The sequence below is a fragment of the Paroedura picta genome, chromosome 4, assembly GCF_049243985.1.
Source record: "Paroedura picta isolate Pp20150507F chromosome 4, Ppicta_v3.0, whole genome shotgun sequence".
NCBI classification, from domain to species: Eukaryota; Metazoa; Chordata; class Lepidosauria; order Squamata; family Gekkonidae; genus Paroedura; species Paroedura picta.
In genome coordinates, this window is record NC_135372.1 from 56,703,692 (window position 1) to 56,727,276 (window position 23,585).

Below are 23,585 nucleotides of genomic sequence, written 5' to 3' on the forward strand. Positions count from 1 at the left end.
GGGGAGGAGAAGGGAAAGCTATTAAACAATACATGCTTATTATCATGTGGATTTTTGTGAATTGGGGCCCAGTCACAGCCCTGCCACATTCCCAAGCAATAATGTGCTATTTTGGCTGCAGCAATCACAAGTGTCTTCTTTGCTGCTCCAGCTTTTCCTAGGATTCAGCTGCCAAACACTATTCTTTCATCAATAATGCCAATTAAATATTCTTATGTGAAATGTGCTCTCCAATGTCAAAGCCTAAATATTTTGTGTGATGGTGAAAGGTTTTGCTTCCCCCCTTTTTTCTCTCTGCAAATGTTGTTTAAACATAGCCGAACCCCCCCCCTGCAACAACCCCCTCCTCCCCAGCCCATCACAATCCAGCCGCCAGCCAGCCCCATGCCTCCTGTTCAAACAAAACTCTTGTGTTTTCCCTTTGATCCTCCAAATGCTACCTCCAGAATTTTTCAAACATTGCAGTGCATTCAGAGCCACAGCAGATGGTGCTTTTTGATGATGTCTTTCTACATGAGGCAACATTTTGTAGTGTATGCTGCATTATCAAAAAAAAAAATCAAACATGTAATTATGCAAATATGTATGCCTTTATAATAATCAAGTTTTATTGTAAATGGTTGATGCACATCAATTTGATCCTGTAGTGCTGCTTTAAGTGCAGTTTAAGTGGCTTTTCAGTGTACCCAGAGGCAACACAAATGCATCTCTGGAATATTAATAAAATCCTGAATCTTTGAGACACCAACTGGTATTGCATTGCTCATACTGATTGAAACTAAATGCTAATCCTTTCCTTTATTTAAATAGATCCCCTTTGTTATTTAAAACACTGATATCAGTATGATATGAAGAGCCATTTTATTTTAAATTGTATTGTAATGTAGTGGCTAAAATAATGCCTAATCATACTACATTCAATTTCTACAATGCAATTTTGATGAGGCATGAATCCAATCATTTTGCAGCTATGAATATAATGTTATATTTTAACCAGTCCATTTTCTACCCTAATTCTATAAATTTATGTAGCAAACGTCTTCCAAGATTTCATTCTTAGGTCCTGTAGCTAATTTCTGAAAACTTGTATGCAAGAGTGTGTGGATTGCAAAAATGGCTCAAGCTGAACACTTGTCAAGGGGGTCTCACTCTCTTTTAACAAAGATTTTGAGATTGCCATGAGGCTCCTCCTACTATACTGAAGCCTGATTTTTAAAAGTCAGTTAATGTTATGTTTTCACAGTTTCCATCTCTTTGAATACACATACACATATTCTGATGTGGATAAAAATAAGAGTGGAGTGCCTCACTTGGGGACCAATTCAGCAGTTAGTCCCTGGATTAGCATAGTTCTCGGTTATGCCTTTTGTATATCAGACTTCATAAGGTGGGTGGATGCTGGGTTGGTTCTAAAAGTGGGGCATCGTATTTCGAGTGTACACAAATGAGTAACATCCTTCTCCAAATAGGATGTGGTTAAGTGGCATGAGCATAATATCAGTTCAGAATTGGAACATTTGGATTCATCCATAGATTTCATGTTATGGTCTCAGTCAACATGTTCGTTTAAAATCTCGATCACAGGCTTGTTATACTTGTAATAATGTCTTCAAAATGAGAAAATTCTCCCTGGTAGTGGGAAAAGATGCTTGTTGTTGGTGAAATTTATCAGATGTGAATGATAAATTCACATTTGTTCTCTTTAAATACATAGGGAGATTTTCTGTATGCCTGGCAGAAGTTGTTTTTCTGTTCCACCTCTTATTCCACTGTTTAATTTTGTTTGTCTGTGTAGTAGTCTGAATTTTGGTCCTTTCTGTACATTGCATGATATCAGGAACAGACAGACAACCAATGGAGAGATCAATGAAATATATTACTTATTGTGGTTGTTCTCAAGAATAACTCCATGTGTCACCATAGTCTAATCTCAAAGGTATTGATTGATTGATTGATTGATTGATTGGATTTTTATCTCACCACATTCCGTAGACTCATGGTGGGTTACATAAAAGATAAAATCCCAGATAAAACAAATCAACTCCCCTTAAAAACAAACATAAGAAGGCAACATAATCCCCTCCCCTCCCCCATTCTCAGCCAATCACCCACAGGATAGGGTTCACATGATGTTATTGTCCGGAGGAGGGGCCCCAGTTGTTCCTGACCCTGGACTCAACCAAAGATTTGGTGGAAGAAACTCCGTTTTGCAGGCCCTGCAGAACTTAGACACCTCCGTCAGGGCCCTCAACTCTTCCAAGAGCTCAATCCATCAGGTCGGGGGCTGGCCCAGGTCGAGGCCAGGCATGGTTCCCTTGGGCCAGGGACCACAAGCAGATTAGCACCCACAGAGTGGAGAGCCCTGCAGGGGTCATAAGGAGACAATTTGTCCTACAGATAGGCAGCTCTCAAGCTGCTGGTGGCCTTGAAGATTAATACCAGCATCTTGAATCTGATCTGGGCTACAACTGGCAACCCATGCCGTTGCCTCAGCACAGGCTGGATACAGGCCCTGGCTCAGGGAATCTCTGTATTGCAGCCATTGGCAGGGATACAAGGTGGCTCAGATGGATGTTTAGAAAGTGCACATGGGGTCATTCTTGGTTTTTTTCAGACCAAGTCTTCAGATTGGTTTCTCAGTGGAATAGAAGGGAATCCATCTTGGTAGTCTTACTGTACACATGAGTTTTCCACTTAATAACCTGACCAACATTTTTTGTTGTTCAGTTACTATATGTCTTTTAGTCAAATCCACACATTTCCGAAGTCTGTCACTGAGTAAAGCTAGGGGAGGAAATGCATATGTCTAATTGCCAAAATTTTAAAGCATTTAGAAAATATTTAATATTTTGCCATGGTCCACTTATGCAGCACCCGCACTAAATAGATGGGAAGTACTTTGAACCTGGGAAGTAGGAAGGACTTGGGTAAGACTTCCAAGCTCTTCTTAAGCATGTTTTTGGTATTATCGGTATTGGCAGTGCTGACAGTTTCTTGGGGAGATAGGAATATGCAGTCTACTAGCTCAAATGAAGACAACCTATTTAGCCTAAATTATTGACCAGGGGAGGGGAGAGGGGAGAGAAATACAACATCTCCCTATGAAGGCACTGTGCCAGCAAACTGGGCATTCACTAGTCTTAGGAAGGTATAACTCTGTTTAGATAACACAGAAATAGAGGATCAAGATACCCAGACATGCTGGGTGGAAGCTGAGCCCAAGCAGGCTGCCAGTATCTCCCTAAAAGCTGTGTAGATCAAGGAGGTGATGATGGGCATGTCATTCCCAATTTCTTCTCCAACATTGCATCCCCAGTGGCACTGCCAACACCGTATCAGGAGCTCATCTCAGTTGCTTGGCTCAAGAACCATCTTACTGAAATGGTCTAGCATGCTGCTGGTCAGCATAGATGTGGGAGATTGGTTATACCATACTAGTAGTAGGGCTGTCATTAGCTCGCCAGAAAAATTCCAGGAGATTTGGAAGTGATTCCTGTGGATATGGGAATTTGGCGAAAAACTGAGTTTGCCCCTTGAAGCTGCTGTTTTCTCCAGGAGAACCAAATCAATCACTGCTATCTGGAGATCAAGTGTAATTTCCAGGAAAACTCCAGGTTCCACCAAGAAGAGATTGGCAACCCTAACTAGTGTGGAGCTTTCATAAATCTCTGGATCCAATATGTTCAATTTCATATCTGTCTGATAATATATTATTTATAGCAAATCCGATTTTAAAAAATGGACTCAGATGTGTGTTTTATGGTGACAGTTTCTCCTTAATACAAAGAGCCTGTAATGTTAGATTGTTTGACTTAACCCCACACAACTACACAAAGAAATATGTATTTGAAGGGAACAGAATAGCGACGCAATCCACAGCCAAGGTCTTTATTTCAATAGCACGTAGCCATTGATGTGACTGGATACTTTATTGATGTTCCCACTGAAGGATTGGGTTGGTGTCAGAGAAGGCCACAAATGCATTTCGCTGGAACTATGTAGAGTGAACAAGCTTTAATTAGCACCTGATAGCCTTCTATTGTGATATTACACTTCTAAAAACAAAGCGCTCCCACCATAGTTTCATAAATGCCAGTCTAGTGATGGTGTACAGATTTTCAAGCTCCATTAAAAAAAAAAAAACTTAATAGAAGGCTGAACAGGAATGCTTTGCAAGTTCTTAATTTTTTATCAGGCAAAATATCGTTAAACATGGGGCTGCAGCACATATTCTCTGATTGTGTACAGTATTTCATAAAACACCTGCATTTTGCTATCACAGTGCTGGGTAGATGAAAACAACTGATTAGAGATGTGTCTGGTAATTTACAAGTGATACACATGCTAGACAAATAAGATAGGTGTCTTGGGGGGGGAGAAGAAGAATTGCCATTCAATCTCTTTGATTTTGAATACTGTGCAAGCCATTGTTATCTTTTAATAGGATTTTCATCAGTATTAGTTGAGCTCAAGTCTAGTCTGATGAACCATCTCAGAATTTCAGGCCATTGACATATTTGCAGGCTTTTCAATTTAGGTTCAATTGAAAGAATTAGGCTCAGGCAATGTATATAAAGGCTTGCCAGTTTTCCACTGGGAGTGGGGATTGCCCACTCCTGTCTATTGTTTAATGCAGCTGTTCCTGCAACCAGTGGGAGAATTTAAAAAAAAAAACTGCTCTTGAGTGACAGTATGATGTCACTTTTGGGGAAAGCCTGGGAATGATATCAAACTGCTCTAGGAATCACTGATTTGTGGTTTTATGATAGAGTCTAGCCAGTTTCTGAACTCCCTTCTGAGATACGGTGACAAAAGCGCATGCAGTATTCCAAATACAGAGGCACCATCTGTAAACTGCTCCGCGGTTATTAAATAAAAGAGTAAGGGCAAGTTGGGAGGAGTTAGGGCGGGCTCTGTCCAGGATAAAAACTTGGAGGGGTGAATCAGGAGTCGCAAAGCGGCTCCTGATTCGCCCCTCCGAGTGTCAATCCTGGACCAAGGAGGCAATGGGGAGGCGCGCAAAGCGGAAAGGACCGGAAAGGACCTGCGTTACCGCGCCGTCCCTGTTCCTTTCCCCCCAAACCCCCAACGACCCTCCCAGAAACGGCCGCAAGCTGCTCGCCGCTACCGACTGCAGCTTTCCCTCACCACCACCGCTTCCCACCCATCGCCGCTGCCGGCCGCTACTCCTCGACCGTCGCCGCCCTTCCCCCCACGTGGCTGCTACCTCCCGGTGCCTCCAGGAGACTCCCGCAGCTCGCCTGCCGCCATTTGCCGCGTGTTGACACTGCCTCCCGGAGACTCCCGGAGCTCGCCTGCCGCCACCACCATTAGCCGCACGTGGCTGCCGCCTCCCGGAGCCTCCCGGAGCTCGCCTGCTGCCACTGCCATTCGCCGCCGCCCCGAACTCCTGCTCTGATGTCAGCCGCACGCCGACCACAACACACACCACAGACGATGCCCTCCGGCCTTCCACAACACCGGCGCAGCCACCCTAAGACCTCGCACATGGCCCCTGCTGCCCTAGCCCAGGTCAGTACCGCCGCCGTTGACTCCCCGAGGCCCGCTGCCCCACCCACATGCCCCATGCCGCCAGAAGCCTTTCGCGATCGCCGCGCCGTTCCTCCACCCCTTCTAGCGCCCATTTTATTGATCTTTATAATGGGCTTTCAATCTAGTTGTTATATAAATACAGTACTGACTGGATAATTTCTAGTCCCTTTTCTAGTAATTTCCAGAATGGAATTTACCTTTTTCACTGCTACTGCACACTGTTGCTAGACATAGGGAATCTATATTTATGCCTCATTGTGAATGCAGAAACAAGGCTTTGGGTTGTAATTCTCAGGGCCTACCTACCTTTGGAATGCTTCAGGCTTGGAGATTCTCCAGAATGGAAGGCTCTGTATTTCCCTCTTTGACCGTTTATGCACTGGAGGTTTCATGCCAGACTGCAGGCTGGAGTTTTAGTTATGGCAAGTTGTCCCACCTCTTCCTGAACCCACATGGGGGAGCATTTGGCCTGGTGCACCTCATCCACCCCCAATTTGTGCTCCTGCATGGGAGCTGGGTCAGTGAAGTTTTCAGTGTGTAAATAGTCTTTTTTTTCTGCTTCAGTTTTGAATCCATTGTTATGTATACATTATTTTGGGTGTAATTATTATCTGACATTTTAATTTTTTCAGATTTTGTTTAATCTTTGTTACCTGGCATGATGGTAGCCTCTACACACTTTCCCCTACTATGAGGTAAATTTTTCCTCCAAAATAAAAAGTTATTCTCTCAGATATTGAGCTACCACAGTAGCATGGCTTTCTGTGTTATACTAAAGTAACCCACTGTTCACCCTGTCTCTTTTAGATCTTCTTGACTTTACTCAGTCCTGGAACATTTTGGTAATGTGTAGAGCCATTTTTTCTAAAAAAAAAAAAAAACTTTCATCAGAATGTCACTGAGGCATTTTTACTAACCACCAACTTAAAGACTTTATTTACAAAGAGGGGAAGGGTAGTTGGAACTGACCAATCAATTTTCTTTATCCAAATCAGTTATTTCACAGCTTCTAGTTCTTAATTACAGGTTTTTCAGCTTTCCTTGGGCTTTTCTTTCAGATGTTAGGTTTTTTTAAACTGAGAGAGTTCTTTACTGTGTTTATTCCTAAAACACTTTTAGTTTTTTTTAATCTATTGAGTTCCCCTGAACTCCCTCTGGTTCCTAGAAAGTGGGCACACTTAGTTTGTACCACCACTTTCCCCCTTTTGGGATGAACCAGTCTCTCACAGCCTTCTAAGGTAATTGAAGCTCTTTTTCACACATACGTACCTTAGTAAATCCAAACTAGACAGACAACCTCCTTTTTCTAAGTAGGATTCTCCATCCACATTGGCCTAATTTGGGAGCAAACTCCTTACTGTCAAATTCTCATTGCCAAGTAACTGCCCTAGTTGTTTAGATACTGGGTAGATTAGCTCTCAAAAATAAAACCTGTTTTCCCATTAGAATTTCTTCTCAGAGTTTATCAGCTAAGTGACAGAATCAGGCCCCTCTCAGACCACTCTCAGGCTGAAATGTTTTCCTTTTAACCCACAGCCCACCCAACTGTACCTGGCCAATCACTGGGCTCAGAGCAGCCAAAATATTTGGAATTTATATAAATATTTATCAACATCTTTGTACCTTGATCTAGACCAGTATTTCTGACTTAACTGTTGGCTCAGCACATAGTAATCTACTCCAGGATTTATCTATATACAATTAGTAATCTAAGGGCCTCACATGCAGATAACTACATCCACAGATCAGGGCCACGAGCAGGCTAAACATTTTTCTCCAAATTTGGGGCACTCCAGGGTTGCAGAAAAATATAAAATCGACATTAAAGTATTGTAAAATTTAACTCCCCCATATATATATATTTGCATTGTCAGCATTTTGACCTGTTCAGAATACAGTCATTATTGCACAGCTTGGTCCCTACCCTTAGTGAACAATAAAGGAAATTCTAGAAGGAAAGTAATGTAGTGGTTCCTGTAACTCTCTGCAATTATGCAGCACTTTCCCAATGTAGAGCCAGTGTGCTCAGTTGACTACAGGAAAAATTATTTATTTTACAAAATTTAAACCCTGCATTTCTGATCTCATAAGGGTTACCAAAGAATACAACAGTTATATAAAGGACGTTGCCCATGCAATGAAGCTTTGGAATGTTTGGTATGCTGGCTGAAACATGTCCCCCACCTTCACAGGCAAAGCTGACTGCAAAGGTAAAGGGGAGCATTTAAAAGGAGTGGGCAGCCAGTGGCATGACTGTCATTCTTAACTGGTAGGTGGCTATCCAATATCTTTAAATCCCTCCCACTCACCTTTGCAGGCAGCTTTGCTTACCTACTAGCTGAGAGTGACAGGTATACCACCCGATTTCTTTTAATCCCTCCTATCTAAGATTTGCAAGCAAAGCTGCCTATGAAGGTAGCGGGGGCTTTTAAAGGGAACCCCTACCTAGCACCCATTGCATTCCAACATCAATGAGCTTTACTGCCAGTATCTAATAAAAGACATGCACATTTTACAACAATGCAAAGAGAACAGAAATATTAGCCATTTATGATTCCTCCAGACAGTACATATGAAACTTCTTGGAGTGGTGGAAAACACACAGCTCATACTTGACCATCCATTCTACATCACTGTACTGCATCAGGAATCCCAACTATTCTTCATCCTATTTTTCATAGTTTCTGAGCATATTTCATAGGCAGATAGGAGGATTTCTTTTAAAGTATCCATATTTTTACTTGCAGGAATTTGTGAACTGTGCTGAAATGAAGCATGTGTAGTCCTAAAAATGAAAACATCTCTGAAGAGACCAGATCTCACTGATTCATATCCACATCCATCTTATCTCTGATTCCCACTGGCTAGCATATATTTTCTGATGCTTAACCCTGGGCGCTACCATTTTGCATTTTCCACCCCACTACATGTTCAATATGGCCATTTAGGCTTGCCAGCCCCACAGTGGAGGAGTGGGATCCCCAGACTCTGAGTCTTGCTTTCCCCCTTGTATTGGTCTGGTGATGGGAGAAAAACCACAACAAAACAACATTTATTTCAATGTGTTCTTAGTCTTTATGATTCCACCAGCTTTTTCTTTCATTTTGCTGCAACAAACGAACACAGCTGATCCTTTGCAAGCATCATAATTAATAAATAAATAAATAAATAAATAAATAAATAAATAAATAAATAAATAAATAAATAAATAAATAAATAAATAAATAAGAGAACAGCCAATTTCTGAGAAAACAGGAAAAAAAAAGAAACCTGTTGTATGTGCTGGATCTCTGTGTCTTTGCAAGCACATGATTCCTATCAAGAAAGCATAGCCTTTTGAATTTTATTAGGCCGCAGAGTCAGATTCAACCTAAGGGTCTATGTAGCTATTAATCAGGTCCTTGCAGAAATATGCTGCAGTTTTACAGCTGGCGTGAAGAACTTGCTCACCTTAGGGTGTTGAAGGAAGCCCAGAGTGCCAATCACATGAAAAATAATTAAATTGTTGTAGCCTTAATTGTAAGTGAGTGTTGTCTTTAATTGTGCTTTAATAATGCCATGCCCTTTTATAACCCAAATTAATGTTTCTGTCTGGTTTTTGAAGTACATGTCAGTTTAATTAAACTATTAATGGTAGACAGATTTTTAAGTACTTTATATTCTTCATTAAATTGTATCTGTTCTACAAGTGTAAACAGGAAAATAGACTCAGTTAGGAGCAGATTCATGTTCTGCCTGATAAATCATTCATCATTGGATAAGATGATGAGGCGTGCTTGTTTTCCTCCATGCTCCCAATGATAAACAAATCCACTTTTACACTTTAATATTCATTGAGTTCATTGCAAAATAAATAAGCCTGTTCATATTTTTAATAATGGCAGCAGGCCTATGAGCTGTTACTTGTATTTATGCATAGCAGAAAGCAGAAAGCAATATTTTTAGGGTCATTCATTTTATTTCCTTTAGGGGGTGGGGGTGGGGGATAGAAGGATGCTTATTAGTGAAATATCTCTGTGATGGAAGGGATATGGTAGTCGAGTTGTAATGGTTTGCATGCTGCTGCCTTTGCAGTATTGCCTAATTGCAGCAGGGATCTATGAAAGCATGTATTTGATTTGCTGGAAATGATAGTTTTCGAAAGCCAAGGCAAAATAAAAGCCTTCTGCTTTAGTTGCTGCTGGTTCCAGAGAAGTAATCAATAATTATTCTTTGAAGATTAAAGAGGAGGTTGGCATGCGAAGTTCCTTCCTTTCTTCAGTGATGAGGTGTGTAAATCATAATGGGATTTTAATTGGCTGAGCCAGGAAACTGGGAAAGACCACGGCTACTTTCCCCTAACAAGAACAATGGTTTGCATGCATGCTGGTGCATACAATATTGTCAAAGCTACGACTGATTCTAATAGATACAACTTTGTTCTTCTTTTGTATGGCAGATCAGTCAATAGCTAGGCAAGTGATCTTGTTCACTATTATGTTGGTAATGAAACCTTCGTGTGATGTGACAACTGCAGAGTAACATTTGGTCACAAAGCTGGTGTTAACAAGCACAACTGGCACTCTGGTAATTAGACTGACTCTTAGTCTCCTTTCACAGATTGTCAATAAATGTGGTAAACAACAATTGGGCCTCCTTTCAGAACAAGTTATATTAAGTCATCATACACTTGGCAACTGTGCGACCATATTGTGCTTTCATTCTTTTTAAAAATCAAGCCATGGCAAAATGGAAAGGAAACGTGCTTCTTTCCTCGCAAAAATAAATAAATAAATAAATAAAATTGCACGCCATAATAGATTCTATATATCCTTTATGTAATGATTACCCAATTAACCTAAGCATTTGACTGCTAAGAAGGTAATTTATTTCTCAGTTGCACTTTGCAGGTACACAGTTAGCTACTAATCATCGGCTTAAAAACTCCAATATTCTTTTTTACTCTCTTGACAGAAAAACAGAAAATGTGCTTCAAAGCCTGCTCATCCACCTCCAAGAGCATTATTGTGCAAATGCAGTTAATGCTGTTTGCATTATGCTCACAGGTTCTGTAAGCTCTACTGCTTACAGATGTATGTTCTAGGGAGCAAGAATGCAACATAGACTGTGCTGGTTATCTGCATTCTATAAAACAGGGCAGATGAAATGGCTGATGAAAATCCCTATTGAATCACATGGCAAATTATACCCAAAACTATTTTCTATCCTAATTTAAGAATACAAGAAGGACTTTGCTGGATCAGCTCCCTTCCATTTTATGTTCACAACAATCCTGCAAGAGGGATTCAGAAGTGAGGGGATGAATCAGAGACCCAGTTTATCCATGTAGCATGTGTAGCACATGCTATGGGCCCTATGCTTTCAGGGGCCCCGCGGAGTGCCTCCCCCCCCGGCCATGGATCAGGGCTGTAGCCTCGTTCCTCCCCCCCTTTCCCCCCTTTAAGGACACTCAGAGTGACCCCCCATACCAGCCACAAAGTGTACCCTGCTAGGGCCCCACAGATCTTTAAACTGGCTCTGGTGCTACAGACTCCACAAATCCTTAAACCCACTCCTGGAAATACCTGGTGATTTTGGGGTGAAGTCTGGGAAGGGTGGGGTTTAGAGAGGGGAGGGACAGCAGCAGGGTATAATGCCAGAGAATCCCCCCTCCCGCAGATATTTTATCGTTTGTATCCCTCTTGCATCCCTATGGATCCCTGATAACATATTGTATCATTTACTTACAGCATATCAAAACCCCAAATAACAGTAAATAAATACCACTTGTGCATTCATTCCCAAGTGCTTTTTTGAGATATGGAAAGGAAGGTAAATTGACTTGCAATATATTAGACATAATAATTCAATTATTAACTGAAGCTGAACAATATGACTTTTAGTGTTACTGTTTCAGTGTTACTGAATGCAGTTAGGTATTTTGTTGGATGTTATTTGTGTATACAATAGAAAACAGTATATAAGATGTTCCAAATTAAATTAAATCTTGGATATTTACTGTTTCATCCCCTATTACCATTACACACTATAACCAGAATTGACAACAAAGTAAGTCTGTAAGTCATAATAGCTACTGATTAAAATTGAGGAAGGGTTTCAGTCCTAAATCTATACCAAATAAGCAGTTTTCTGATAGCTTCTAAGGGACTTTATGCAGAGGAAACAGCTGTTTCCTCTGGTAAGGATCCACCAATGGCTGGTAAGGATCCATCAAATTGAATGAAAATGGTTTGTTAGGTTGCTAAGGGAGGGATTTAGGAGCAATGCAGCATTTAGGCATATGGAAATTCAGCTTTAATTCATGGGTATGGAACTCTTAGGTGTGTCTCTAACAAAGCCACAATTTCACTGCTCACCCCTCTTAGTGAAAACAACCTTTATGTCAGAAGCTACTAAGAGCTGTCAACCACTATTAATTCAGGATGAGTTCACACATTAGTTTTATCACATGGTAATTACAGCAATCACATGAAACCACTATCATGGACCATTCTCTTTTATCACTCTAATAATGGGAGTAAGCTGAGAGAAGAAAGGACATTCTTTTCACTGTGCTGTCACACCAGTTGGTCCCCCAATCCTGATTATTTGCTTAGAAACAAAATCCCATTCAATTAACTGGGATTTACTTCAAAAACAGTGTGTTTATGTCTCTAGCTAGTACATTTTATGCCACTCTTTCTCTGAAGAGCTCAGGATAGCATTAGCTTTTTCTGCACAACATCTCTGAGAGGTAGATTAGCTAGCGAGAAAGTCACTGGCTCAAGGTCACTTTATGACAGAGTGAGGAATAAACCATGGGGGGCTTCAATAGGTTGAAGCATTGGCTTCCATGCACTTTACAGTTTCTAGTAGTACTTGTATGAAACAGGATGGCTTTGCTCCCACAATGTCCCTACAGTTAGTTTGTTGAGTCTATGTAATCTCAGGATAAGACATCCAGCTCTGAGATGGTTTGATTCACAGGACATTGAGGTAATGAACAGAGAGTACAGGGGAAAATCCATTTGAGATTTCCCCACCACCACCCCAAAACCCCAAGTATATAGTACATTTAAACAAATAAAGGAAGCAGATCTACAATACAATCTTCCTCAGACTCAGAGTGCTTGCACTTGAAAGCTCAAATCTTGAATACCGTATTTGCCGGCGTATAATACTGGGCGTACAAGACGCCCCCCCCAACATTTACACTCAAAATATAGAGTTTGTTACATTACATTACAGTACTATGGGCCACTATGGACAGCTATGTCTATCCCAACTGAAGTGCACCCGGCTTATAGGATGACCCCCCCCCCCACTTGGAGGCATGTTTTTCAGGGGGGGAAAGTAGTCTTATACGCCAGCGAATACTGTAAATCTTTGTTGGTCTTAAAGGTACCACTGGACTCTGATTTTGTTTTGTTGTGTTGCTTCAGACCAACACGGCTACCCACTTGAATCAATCCTAAACAGAGTTATACTCTTCTGAAGTCAGCATGCTTTGAATAGTGTAACTCTCTCTATGATCATGCTGTTCAATTACTGAATGATGAATCCCTGACCCCATCACTTATCTTTTCCTCACAATTCATGCATCTTGACTACTTGAGGAAAACTGGGAGGCATTCCCTTTTTATTCTGAGAACACAGATTTCAAGAATTCTGTGCAAAGAAGAAAGGTTTATAGTAGGGGAGGGACATTCCAAAATGCATACAACCATATAGAAAAATGGAGGCTGACTCATATTGACATTAGAACCCACCTGTTCAATGGTATAACAAATATCTAGGAAGGTTGGGATGCTAGTATCAAGCTTATCTTTTTGCATATCCATCAATCATATTAAAAATATAACAAGATTTTTATCTGACACCCAACTTCAGTTATATTTATTGTTTATAGAATCATAGAGTTGCAAGTACCCATACATGCCACTGAGTCCAATCCCCTGTTCAATGCAGGATCAGCCTAAAACATCCATAATGCCCTATTTTACTTATGCCCCACCTTTGTCCACAATGGGGACCCATAGGAGCTTACATGATTCTCATGGCCTTCATTTTATCCTCACAACAACCCTGTGAAGTAGGTTGAATTTATGTGACTGGCCCACAGTTTTACCCAGTAAGCTTCTAAATCAGAGTGGCGATCTGAATTTGGGTCCTCTTGGTCCTAGTCTGAAACTCTAAGACTGCTTGAAACAATAGCAAACAACTCACAGGAGGTGAAATGTCTGTTGTGAGGAGAGGAAAGGGAAGGCGACTATAAGCCGCTTTGGGCCTCCTTCTGGTAGAGAAAAGCGTCATATAAGAACCAGCTCTTCTTCTTCTTCCCTCTCAGCTATTCTTTTTCTCAACTTAAGAGAAAAAATCCCAAGCTGAAGCCTTTCCTTATAGGAAAGATGTCCCAAACCCTTAATCATCCTGGTTGCTCTCTTCTGTGTTTTCTCTAGCTCTGCAATATTTATTTATTTATTTAGATTTTTATACCGCCCGTTTCTTTGCAGCTCTGGGCGGTTTACATTGAACATTAAATAATACAAATTACATGGAACGATGTATAGTACCAACAGTATGTAACTGTTGTATGTAACAGTATGTAACAGTATGTAAAAAATATCCTTTTTGAGATATGGTGACCAGAACTGTATACAGTATTCCAGATGCAGAGGTACCATTGCTCTATTAAAAAGCATTACAACATTGACTGTTTAATTTCCAGTCCCTTTCCTAGTAATTTCCAGCATGGAGTTTGCCTCTTTACTGCTGCTGCACACTGAGTATATGTTACTAGCCACAGGGAAGCTACAGCTGTCCCTCACTGCTAATAAAGAAACCAGGTCCTGAATTGTAATTCTCACAGCCTATCTATAGCTCTGGAATTCATTGCTCCTGAAGATTCTTCAGAATCCGAACCTCTGTATTTCCCTCCAGAAGCACAGGCTCTTTGTTTCTGATGCAGCTTCGTGTCCTTTCCTATTCATACATTATTTTGGATTGTAATGGTTATTTGAGCCTTGATCAAGTCTCATGAGCTCTTGGATGCTATGTTGGGTTGACCCCGGTTAGTTCTCTGATGAGAAACCACCAAAGGACACCAGGGTCACTCTACGGAGGCAGGCAATGATAAACCACCTCTGACCAACTCTTGTTTTGAAAGCCCTGTGGGTTGCCATAAGTTGGCTGCAACTTGATGTACACACAAGCTTGTGTACACACAAGAAAGATCTGCCTTGTTTGTTTATGACTCCAATCTATAGATTGAATTATCTTGCCATATTGATATTAGAAATGCACCTGTTATGTGCCCTTGCCACTTGTCCTGCTTTCCTGTTTAATAGAACAACTTTTATATTTGGCAGCATTTGTAATCAAAATATGAGGGGCCGTGTTCCGATAGTAAAGCACGTGTTTTGTATGCCAACGTCCAGGAAGAACCTGGAGATCCTCCAGAATTATTGCTGATGAGCAGATGACACAGATCTGTTCCTCTGGAGAAAATGGCAGCTTAAGCAGATGGGCTCTTGGGCATTATATCCCACTGAGGTCCCTCCCCAGGCTCCACCCCAAACTCCAAGAATTTTCAACCCAGAGTTGGCAAACCTGAAGTTTCCCAGTTCAGTTCCTAGAATGTTAAAAAGATTTCAAGTAATAGGTGATGGGAAAGACATTTTTATGTTAGAGCTGCTGCCCATCAAAGCAGATAACACAGATAGGGTTGTCAACCTCTAGATAGGGTGTGGAATTAGAGGGCAGAATTGCAACCAATCTCCAGAATCCAGAATCCAGAGATCAGTTCCCATCAAAGGGGGGGGGGAATAGACTGTATGGCATCACATCCCTGATGCACTCACTTCCATTCACAACTTTTCTTTCCCTAGCACCACCCTCCTATCTTTAGGAGTTTTCCAAGCCAGGGGTAGCAATCCTAAATACTATGCCAGATCAGCCAGTGCTCTGACTTAGTATTGGGAAGAATGATATATGATTGTAGCAACTTTTACTAAAGAAAAACATTATAATGTGAAGTTGTTATTTCTCATTGTATCCTTATCCATGGTTCCTCTATATATTTGTGAAACAGCCTGGGGGGTGGGATGCGTCTGGCTGTCCAAGTTGGAATAGGGCCAATCAGGGTCCAGCCAGCAATGCTAGCCATTTTTCTCTCAGACACGCCAGAGAGAGAGACACAAACACACACGGAGCCCTGCCAGACCGAACACAAGCCCTCATTCCCTCCTATCACTCCTGCTGTTAGGGAGGCAGAGAGAGACACAGAGAGAGCTGCTCCAAGCTGCTGATAGCGACACAGAGAGAGCCGCCCCAAACTGCCCCAAACTGCACACCAGCCCTCCTTCCCTCCTAAGAACGAGCCCTAATTACCTGCTATGCCTCCTGCTACGAGGCACATGAGACACGCAGGGAGAGGGAGAGTGAGACGGAGAGAGACACAAAGAGAGATCTGCACTTCCCGGTGTCCCCTGGGTCCTAGAGCCCATTGTATTACTGCTTGCAATGGGCTTTCTTGCTAGTAAGTCTATATAATTCTGAAGGCAGTGTTTCCATCTCTCTTAACATTTCCTTGAAGAATTCTGTGCTCTTCAATTTATACCACACCAGAATGGCAATTTTGGCATCCTCAAGGGACTCAAATCATGTACATTTAAAATATCCTTTGAATTTTGGGAACAAGAAGAAGTATGAAAGGCTGTTTTGGAATGAACCTGTGCATGTATGAACTGGAACCCTAGTAGCAATACTTTTTTACTTACCCTTGTACTTAATGTTGCATTTTTTCCCTTCACACTTACACCAGCTGCTAAACAAAACACCTTAAGTGGCATACACAAAAAGAGTTTTAGTGTTTTGCATTGACCAAAAGAAGCAGATAACCACAGAATGCAAGACAGCTGTGTGGGATCAGTTTTATGAATATAACAAAGAAAGCCATAAACTTAGAAAAACAAAGAAAACCCATCTTAGGCTCCATGAAAACAACAATAAAATAATGGCTGGTTAGAAAAAGTGTTTTTAAAAAATTGCTGAGAAACTGTAAAGTGCTAGAAAGTGGCAGAGGCCAACATCTCACGTGACTGTCAGGTTAGCCTGTGTTCAATAAAACATCCCTCGACTGTGGCTCTACCACCAATTATTTCACTGCCCACATTCTTCATAGAGAAGATCATGGTGAAATAAAGCAAAGAGGCCATGGCTTTTGAGCCTTCTTTCAGCTTTATCCTAGCAGAAAACTTCTGACATGCGATGCTCATGAAAGGCCTTTGGCACAATTCCCTATGACAATCACAGCTAAATCGACCTTTTTGCATTTACTTGTTCATTGCTTTCACTATTCACAGTGTAATTAGAGAGAACAGAAGGAGAAATCAAGAATTATCTCTGAGCCAGGTAGCAATGGAATGGACTAGAATAGGGCAGGGTTAGTGCTGGAATTGATTCAATACCATTTAATCCAGTACGGGTACAGAGAAAGTGGCAAGATGAATTCTCTCCATCTCCCCTAGTTCTGTAAGCTTGAATCACTCTATGAAATTGATAGGCAGTAGATTTCTGACAGACCAAAGGAAGAACTCCTTCACAAAAGTTCTATAATTAAAACATGAAACTTTCTTCTCAAAGTTGTATTGATAGCCATTCGTTTAGAGTCCAACTGCATGTGCAGTATTTCTGATATAGGAACCATTTTCTCTTCCATATTTAGTAGGTAGGATGGAAGCAAGAATATTTATTTAAGTAAGGAGAGGGAGAAAAAGGAAGGGAGAAGAATGATAGAAACAATGTACAGATATATTAAATGTAGATACAATTATACCCATCTGGTGTCACTCAGATTCTAACAACAACTACAACAACTACAACTACAACAACAACAAACTAGGGAATAAGTCCCATTGAATTCAACATATTTAGGATTGCACTGCTGATCTTCTGAAATAGTCCTCTTATTCTATGAATATAACCCCCTATTTTGTAGTTTATTTTTATTTGCATCGAGCTTACTGGAAAGGAAGTGGGCTACTGCCCTGGAGGGTCCCCAGGGGGTACTCAGTGGTTGTGGTATCTCCTCCCCGGGGGCCTGCCCTGGAGTGTCCCTGGGGGTGTTGGCTGGCTACCCACTTATGCTACTAGACCACTCCAGTAATCTGAGGCCCTGCTTTGGGTGTCCCTGTCTTCTAAGACTAAATGGGTGGTGATCTAGGAGGGGACTTTATCTGGAACTTTTCTCATCAAAGAGAATTATCTCTCTCCTTTTGTTGCCACCTTCTGCCTGCAGGTGAAGACCTTGTTTGCTGCTCCCTCAGTGATCCCTCCTTCCTATCCTATCCAATGTTTTAATTGTCATTCTTATGTTTTTATGTATTTTAGCTCAAGGTTTAATGGTGTTGATGATGTGGTTTTTTGTTGGTTTAGATATTTGTGATTTTATGTTTATGTTTTCTGTTTGTTAGCTGCCTTGGTGGATCCCGGAGTTCTAGAATTACAGCTCATCTCCAGGCTGCAGAGATCAGTTCCCTTGGAGAAAATGGCAACTTTGAAATAACAACTCTGTGGCATTACATCTTGTTGAGGTTCGTCTCCTTTCCAACAAATCCCTTCCCTAGGCTTCTAGATGTGTCCTAAACCAAAGTTGGTAACCCTAGTCAGTAAGTCCCATTGAATAGAACTGAGCAAGATTCTGTGTAGACCTGGCCAGGATAGGTCCCTTATTCTACTCTGGAGAGATGTGAGATGAGGCACTTACAAATATTGGGTGGAAGCAAGATCATTTAATAGACCTCAGGGGTAGGCATCATCCAACTATCCCATCATTTTGACAAGAGTGAAGTTTTCAAGAACCTATCCCGGAAATATTTTTGATAACACAGGCCCTAGAGTTGTACACAGTTTTAGTCTGGCTTAAAAGTCCCACATTGTCTTTGGCTATACTACTGAATTCCTTTGCTCAAAAGTAGACCCACTGCACCCTAACTAGTGATTCCAAAATAGGATGGGAAAGACATGAGCAAAAACCTCACCAGGATACAAATTTACTACCGGGCTGCACCATTTCAGATGCAGCTGTAGAAGGTGGAGGGGAGGAGGGGGAGGAGGATCAAATGTTTCCTGTTTTTGAAAGAAGAAAGCTCCCAGTATGAATCTTACATGCTAAGGAAAGAGATAGGTGAAAGACTTCTTCTTGAGACTGTATTTAAAAAAAAATCTGTAGAGAGTATTTATGTGAAGGGAGTATTCAAGCATTCAGTCTCCTACCCTACAGCCTAAAATGGTCCAGTCTCACAACAGAGAATGCACATGGGCTGCTGTTTATATATAGCTGCCCTAGACCTAACTGTAGGTATACAGACCTTGGTACTTCCTTACTTTGTTTCAAAAACCTGAGACCAGCAAACACATTTCAGCTCTTACCCTGATTTATATGTGGCACTTGAATATGGTTGTATCTTTGAGTTAGTTGCTTTGACAACTTAACACCACTGTGCCAGAAGTTCAGGCCAGACAGCTTGATAAACTGAGGAAAATAACTGCAAATCTAATTGAGTGAATATCCTTTGGCTTTCCCTCTTCTTGTTTCAGGCCCAGAAGGAGGGAGCCCTTAAAGCTGATGAGACAATAAATTCAATTACACTGAAAACTGGCTTTGGCTGACAGGGCTCTATGCTGCCTTTACCTGTTTTTTTGCCATCTATCCTATTGGAATTGTTTAAATTTGCCCCTATAGTAGTTTGCCTATTAGCTTTGCTAATGAATTTACTAGTGCAAAAGACCACTTGCAGGGCTGTTTGAACCATAATGAATGTAATTATTTAGCACCAAACCAGGGCAACAGCTTTTCCCCACTTGACAAGAATAATTCTTTATTCTCTCATTAGCCATGTGCCTTGGTCCTGGTAAAGTAGTTATTGAACCACTCATTTGAAAGAAGCTTTGCTCTAAATGTTCCTTCCTTTATTTAACTCAGGCAAGCTCCAATCATTTCTCTTCACTGTATAGCACTCGCATGCAAAAAGTCACCATTGTTCATTTTGTTGTGGAAGGAAGCTGAGAGACAGGGGGGCAATTCTTAGCAAGACACTTGGCTTCCTGATGAGCTTCCTTGCTAGCCCGGCCTTGTAATGGATACAGAACTGTATGGGGTTAGCTGACATCATGTAAACACCATAGGAAATCTGAGTCAATGAATCATAGAGACAGATCCTAACTGAGTTGTGTGTAGCTGCACAGCCTGCAAACACACACACGGTAAAAAAAAGAAAAAAGCTACTTAAGCAAGTGGCATTCCTAGGACAAAGATGTGGGAATCTGAAACGAGGTCTCAATTAAGAAAAGCAAAAAGGGTGATTCCCTGTGTGAGCCATAGCAGTACTTGAGCCACTAATTATACTTGGTCATCCAAGGACCATATAGGAATGTCCTATTGGGTGGGCATTGGGACACCCATTGTTTTAATGCCACACACTTTGAGGCAAAATGGTCTTGATACTTATGTTCCAACTCAGAAATGTTGCATAGTAAAATGCAAAACAACAAATGTAAAATATTTGTGAGCTGTGAGCCTAAAAACAGAAATCAAAATAAATCCCCTCCTTACAATATTTTACCATCAATAGAGACATTGCCTAGGAAAGCCTAATTGGTGGATTAGCTTGTGTTAGGCAAACTATCTCTTCTTGGCTAAAAATGGATCAACAATACTTGAAAAAGGAATGCAGTAATTTTTATTCATAATTACTAAATTGATTTATAACACAAAATGATATGCCTGCATATTTTGCTTTGGTGTAGAGCCAGTTTGGTGTAGTGGTTAGGAGTGCGGACTTCTACTCTGGCCAGCTGGATTTGATTCTGCGCTCCCCCACATGCAGCCAGCTGGGTGACCTTGGGCTCCCCATGGTACTGATAAAGCTGTTCTGACCGAGCAGTGATATCAGGGCTCTCTCAGCCTTACCCACCTCACAGGAGGTGAAATATCTGTTGTGGGGAGAGGAAAGGGAACATGACTATAAGCTGCTTTGAGAGACCTTTGGGTAGAGAACCAACTCTTGTTCTTGTTTGTTTAAGGTTTGTTTGTACCTGAGAGACTACTTTTCTGCCTACCCCCTCAAAGAGCTTTACATTCCACTACCCCCAACTGCCTGGGGATCCCTGGCCCCAAAGAAGCTTGCTTGACCTCAACCAGCTTTCTCCATCCCGGCCTTGACCTGGTGGAACAAGCTCCCAGAAGAGTTCAGGGGGTTGACGGAACTTGAACAATTCCACAGGGCTAGCAATAAGGATCTCGCCATTTGGTTGAGGTCAACCAGAACCAATCACCTTCCCTTGGCCACTGAGCCTCCCTCCCATGAAAGCCATCGCTGATTTGTCCAACCCACAGGGTTGCAGTATGCTGTAGCTGAATTACTGTTGTCACCATTGTTCTACTGTTCTATCATATCGCTCTATTTGTCATCACTGTATTGTTACTGTTGATAACTACTGAGTTATCTGTACTGTTCCATTTTGCTAAGTTTTATATAAACCACCATAGCCTCAGGGTAGGGCAGTATATAAATACAATAAACAAATAATAAGTTTACTTTGTGATTATGTCAAGGATGTCAGAGACAGCTCAAACTGCAATAAACAACCTTTCCCAAAAGGTTTTTGGCTTTTGAGGCCACAGGGAATTATGGACAAGCCAAGGGAAACTTTATGTCCGTGAGGACAAGTAGTCCCTGAGTTTCTCTAGCTAAGCTCTAGGAGGTTTTCTAGTCCAGAGGACTTTTAAATAAATAAACAAATATTTATTTTTCTAACCCACCCTTCCCATAAGGCTTTACATTATATCCTCTGTTATTTCCCCCAGTTTAATTTTTTTAAGTTCCATCAGCAAGCATTACAGAACAATGAAAATGAATTAACTTCTTGGGGAAATATTTGGTCTATGAATGTGCATTCATAAGTAACTCAACAAAATCTAAACCAAATCTTTAGAAGTTTAAATTTAAGTAATCCAGTTGTTAGAAATAACTTCATTTAATAATGTTCAGAAATCACCATTATTCAGGCTCTTTATTGCCTTAGTTTGACAGCACCTTAACAGTAGGAAAGCTAGCAAAGAAACCTTGAGTTGTGCGGGGGTAATTATTCTAGGCATCTGAGGATTTAGACCTATGACTCTTTCACAATGCATTTCATAGATAGAATCTCTCATGTGCAAAAAATTAGACACCACAATTGATTCAGGTAAATTTCAGGATGCTTGGAACATATTTGGGTCCTAGTGGCATGGGTGCCTTCAGTTGGTTAGGCCTAAGGAAGTGGACAAGCTGCTTAAAAATGTGCAGCCCACAAAATCTAGGCTCAGCCTTTGCCACTCGTGTTGGTTTGCTTTGGTTTGGTCAAGTGAGTCCAAGAAGTAATAAATGCCTGGGAGGGTGTGATTCCAACTGTTTTAAAAGAGGCAGTTGTCATAGTCATGTCCTTGGTAGGAATAGGCACAAACCAGGAAAATGCAGTTTGTTTGAGTTCATGGTTCATGTTGTACCTTGTTTGAGGGCTGAACTATGAACCATTGCAAATGTTTAAGAGCTAAATGATCTGGTTAAATTCATGAGGTTAGTGATGCAGTAGAATGCTTCTCCCCATGTTAGAAACACCAAACATGCAGGTGATCACCAGCCAACTCTCCTCCACATGTCTTACATGTTTGATGAGAATTAGATTTATGGGATCAGGATTATGCCCCCCCCCCACAAAAGGTGTCCACATCCTCAATAGTTTCCATTGGAGGGGAAAAACCAGCAAAAAAGCAAGGGCTATAGAAGCCCAGCAGAACAGAATCAAAGTCCCAGAGAATCTCTTGAGTAGAAACAGAAGATGGAGGGCATTTTGCAGCCCAACAGAATCAGTACAATGTGTCTCATAGAATAAGTGCCACAGTGGCAGTACAAACTCAACAAGAGTAAGGTCAAACTAGAGAATCTGTGCAATAGAAACTGAAGCGGGGGGTATTTCAGTGAGGCCAGCAGGCAAGGCAGTGGGTGCTCTTCAAAATGACATGACTAGTTTGAAAATGATGGGTACACAGTACTAGGGCAACCATACAAAAACCATAGGCCATTCCGCACCCAATAAATATAGTGAAATAAATATTATGAAGATGCCAAATTTTGGCATTTTGCACGACACCACCAACATCCAGTGTCCAAGCAGCAAACCAGTAGCTACATCCTCCATTTTAAAGCACTAGCTGGGGAATCGCATAAAGTGGATTCTCCAGCCTAAAAAGTGCAAGCTATAGAAGAGCAACCAGCAAACCACATGCTAAGGAAATGTATGGAGGTGAAGAAGTGCTATCTCTACCTCCAATGTTTCACCCTCGCACCTACCTTCTTCTTCCTTCTTCCGGGGACAGAGTGAAAAGAACATCTACAACAGCATCCAGTTTCATCTGTGCAGCCTTGTGCAGTAGATCTCAAATGTTCAGCCAATTGCTTGGCTGTGTCTTCCCCCCAGCAGTGAGGCCAGCTACAGCAGTATTTTAAGTGAGAAGGGGCTTTTCTGTGGCCTCCCTGTCAGCCAACTGTTAGGGCCATTCTGCACATGATAAATATAGTGAAATGTTTACCTTATGAAGATGCCATATTTTTGGCATTTTGCACGATGTTGCCAACCTCCAGTGTCCATCAAGTAAACCTCAAGTAACATCCTCCATTTTATAATGGTAGTTGGGGAATCACATAAAGTGGATTCCCCAGCTTAAAAAGCATGAGCTACAGGAGAGCAACCAGCAAACTGCATGCTAAAGAAATGTATGGAGGCAAAGAAGCACTGTCTCTGCCTCCAGTGTCCCACCCTCGCACCTGCCTTCCTCTCCCTTCTCCTTGAGACGGATGTTGTTGTTTTTTTTAAAGCAAACTGCCTGGAGCAACAAATAGGCATTCAATCATGCAGGCAAAGCAAAAATATTTCCCCCCACAGTTTAAACACAAGCATGCCTCTTTAAAGTCCCCCCCCCCCAAAAAATCAGGAATGAGATTTATTATTGT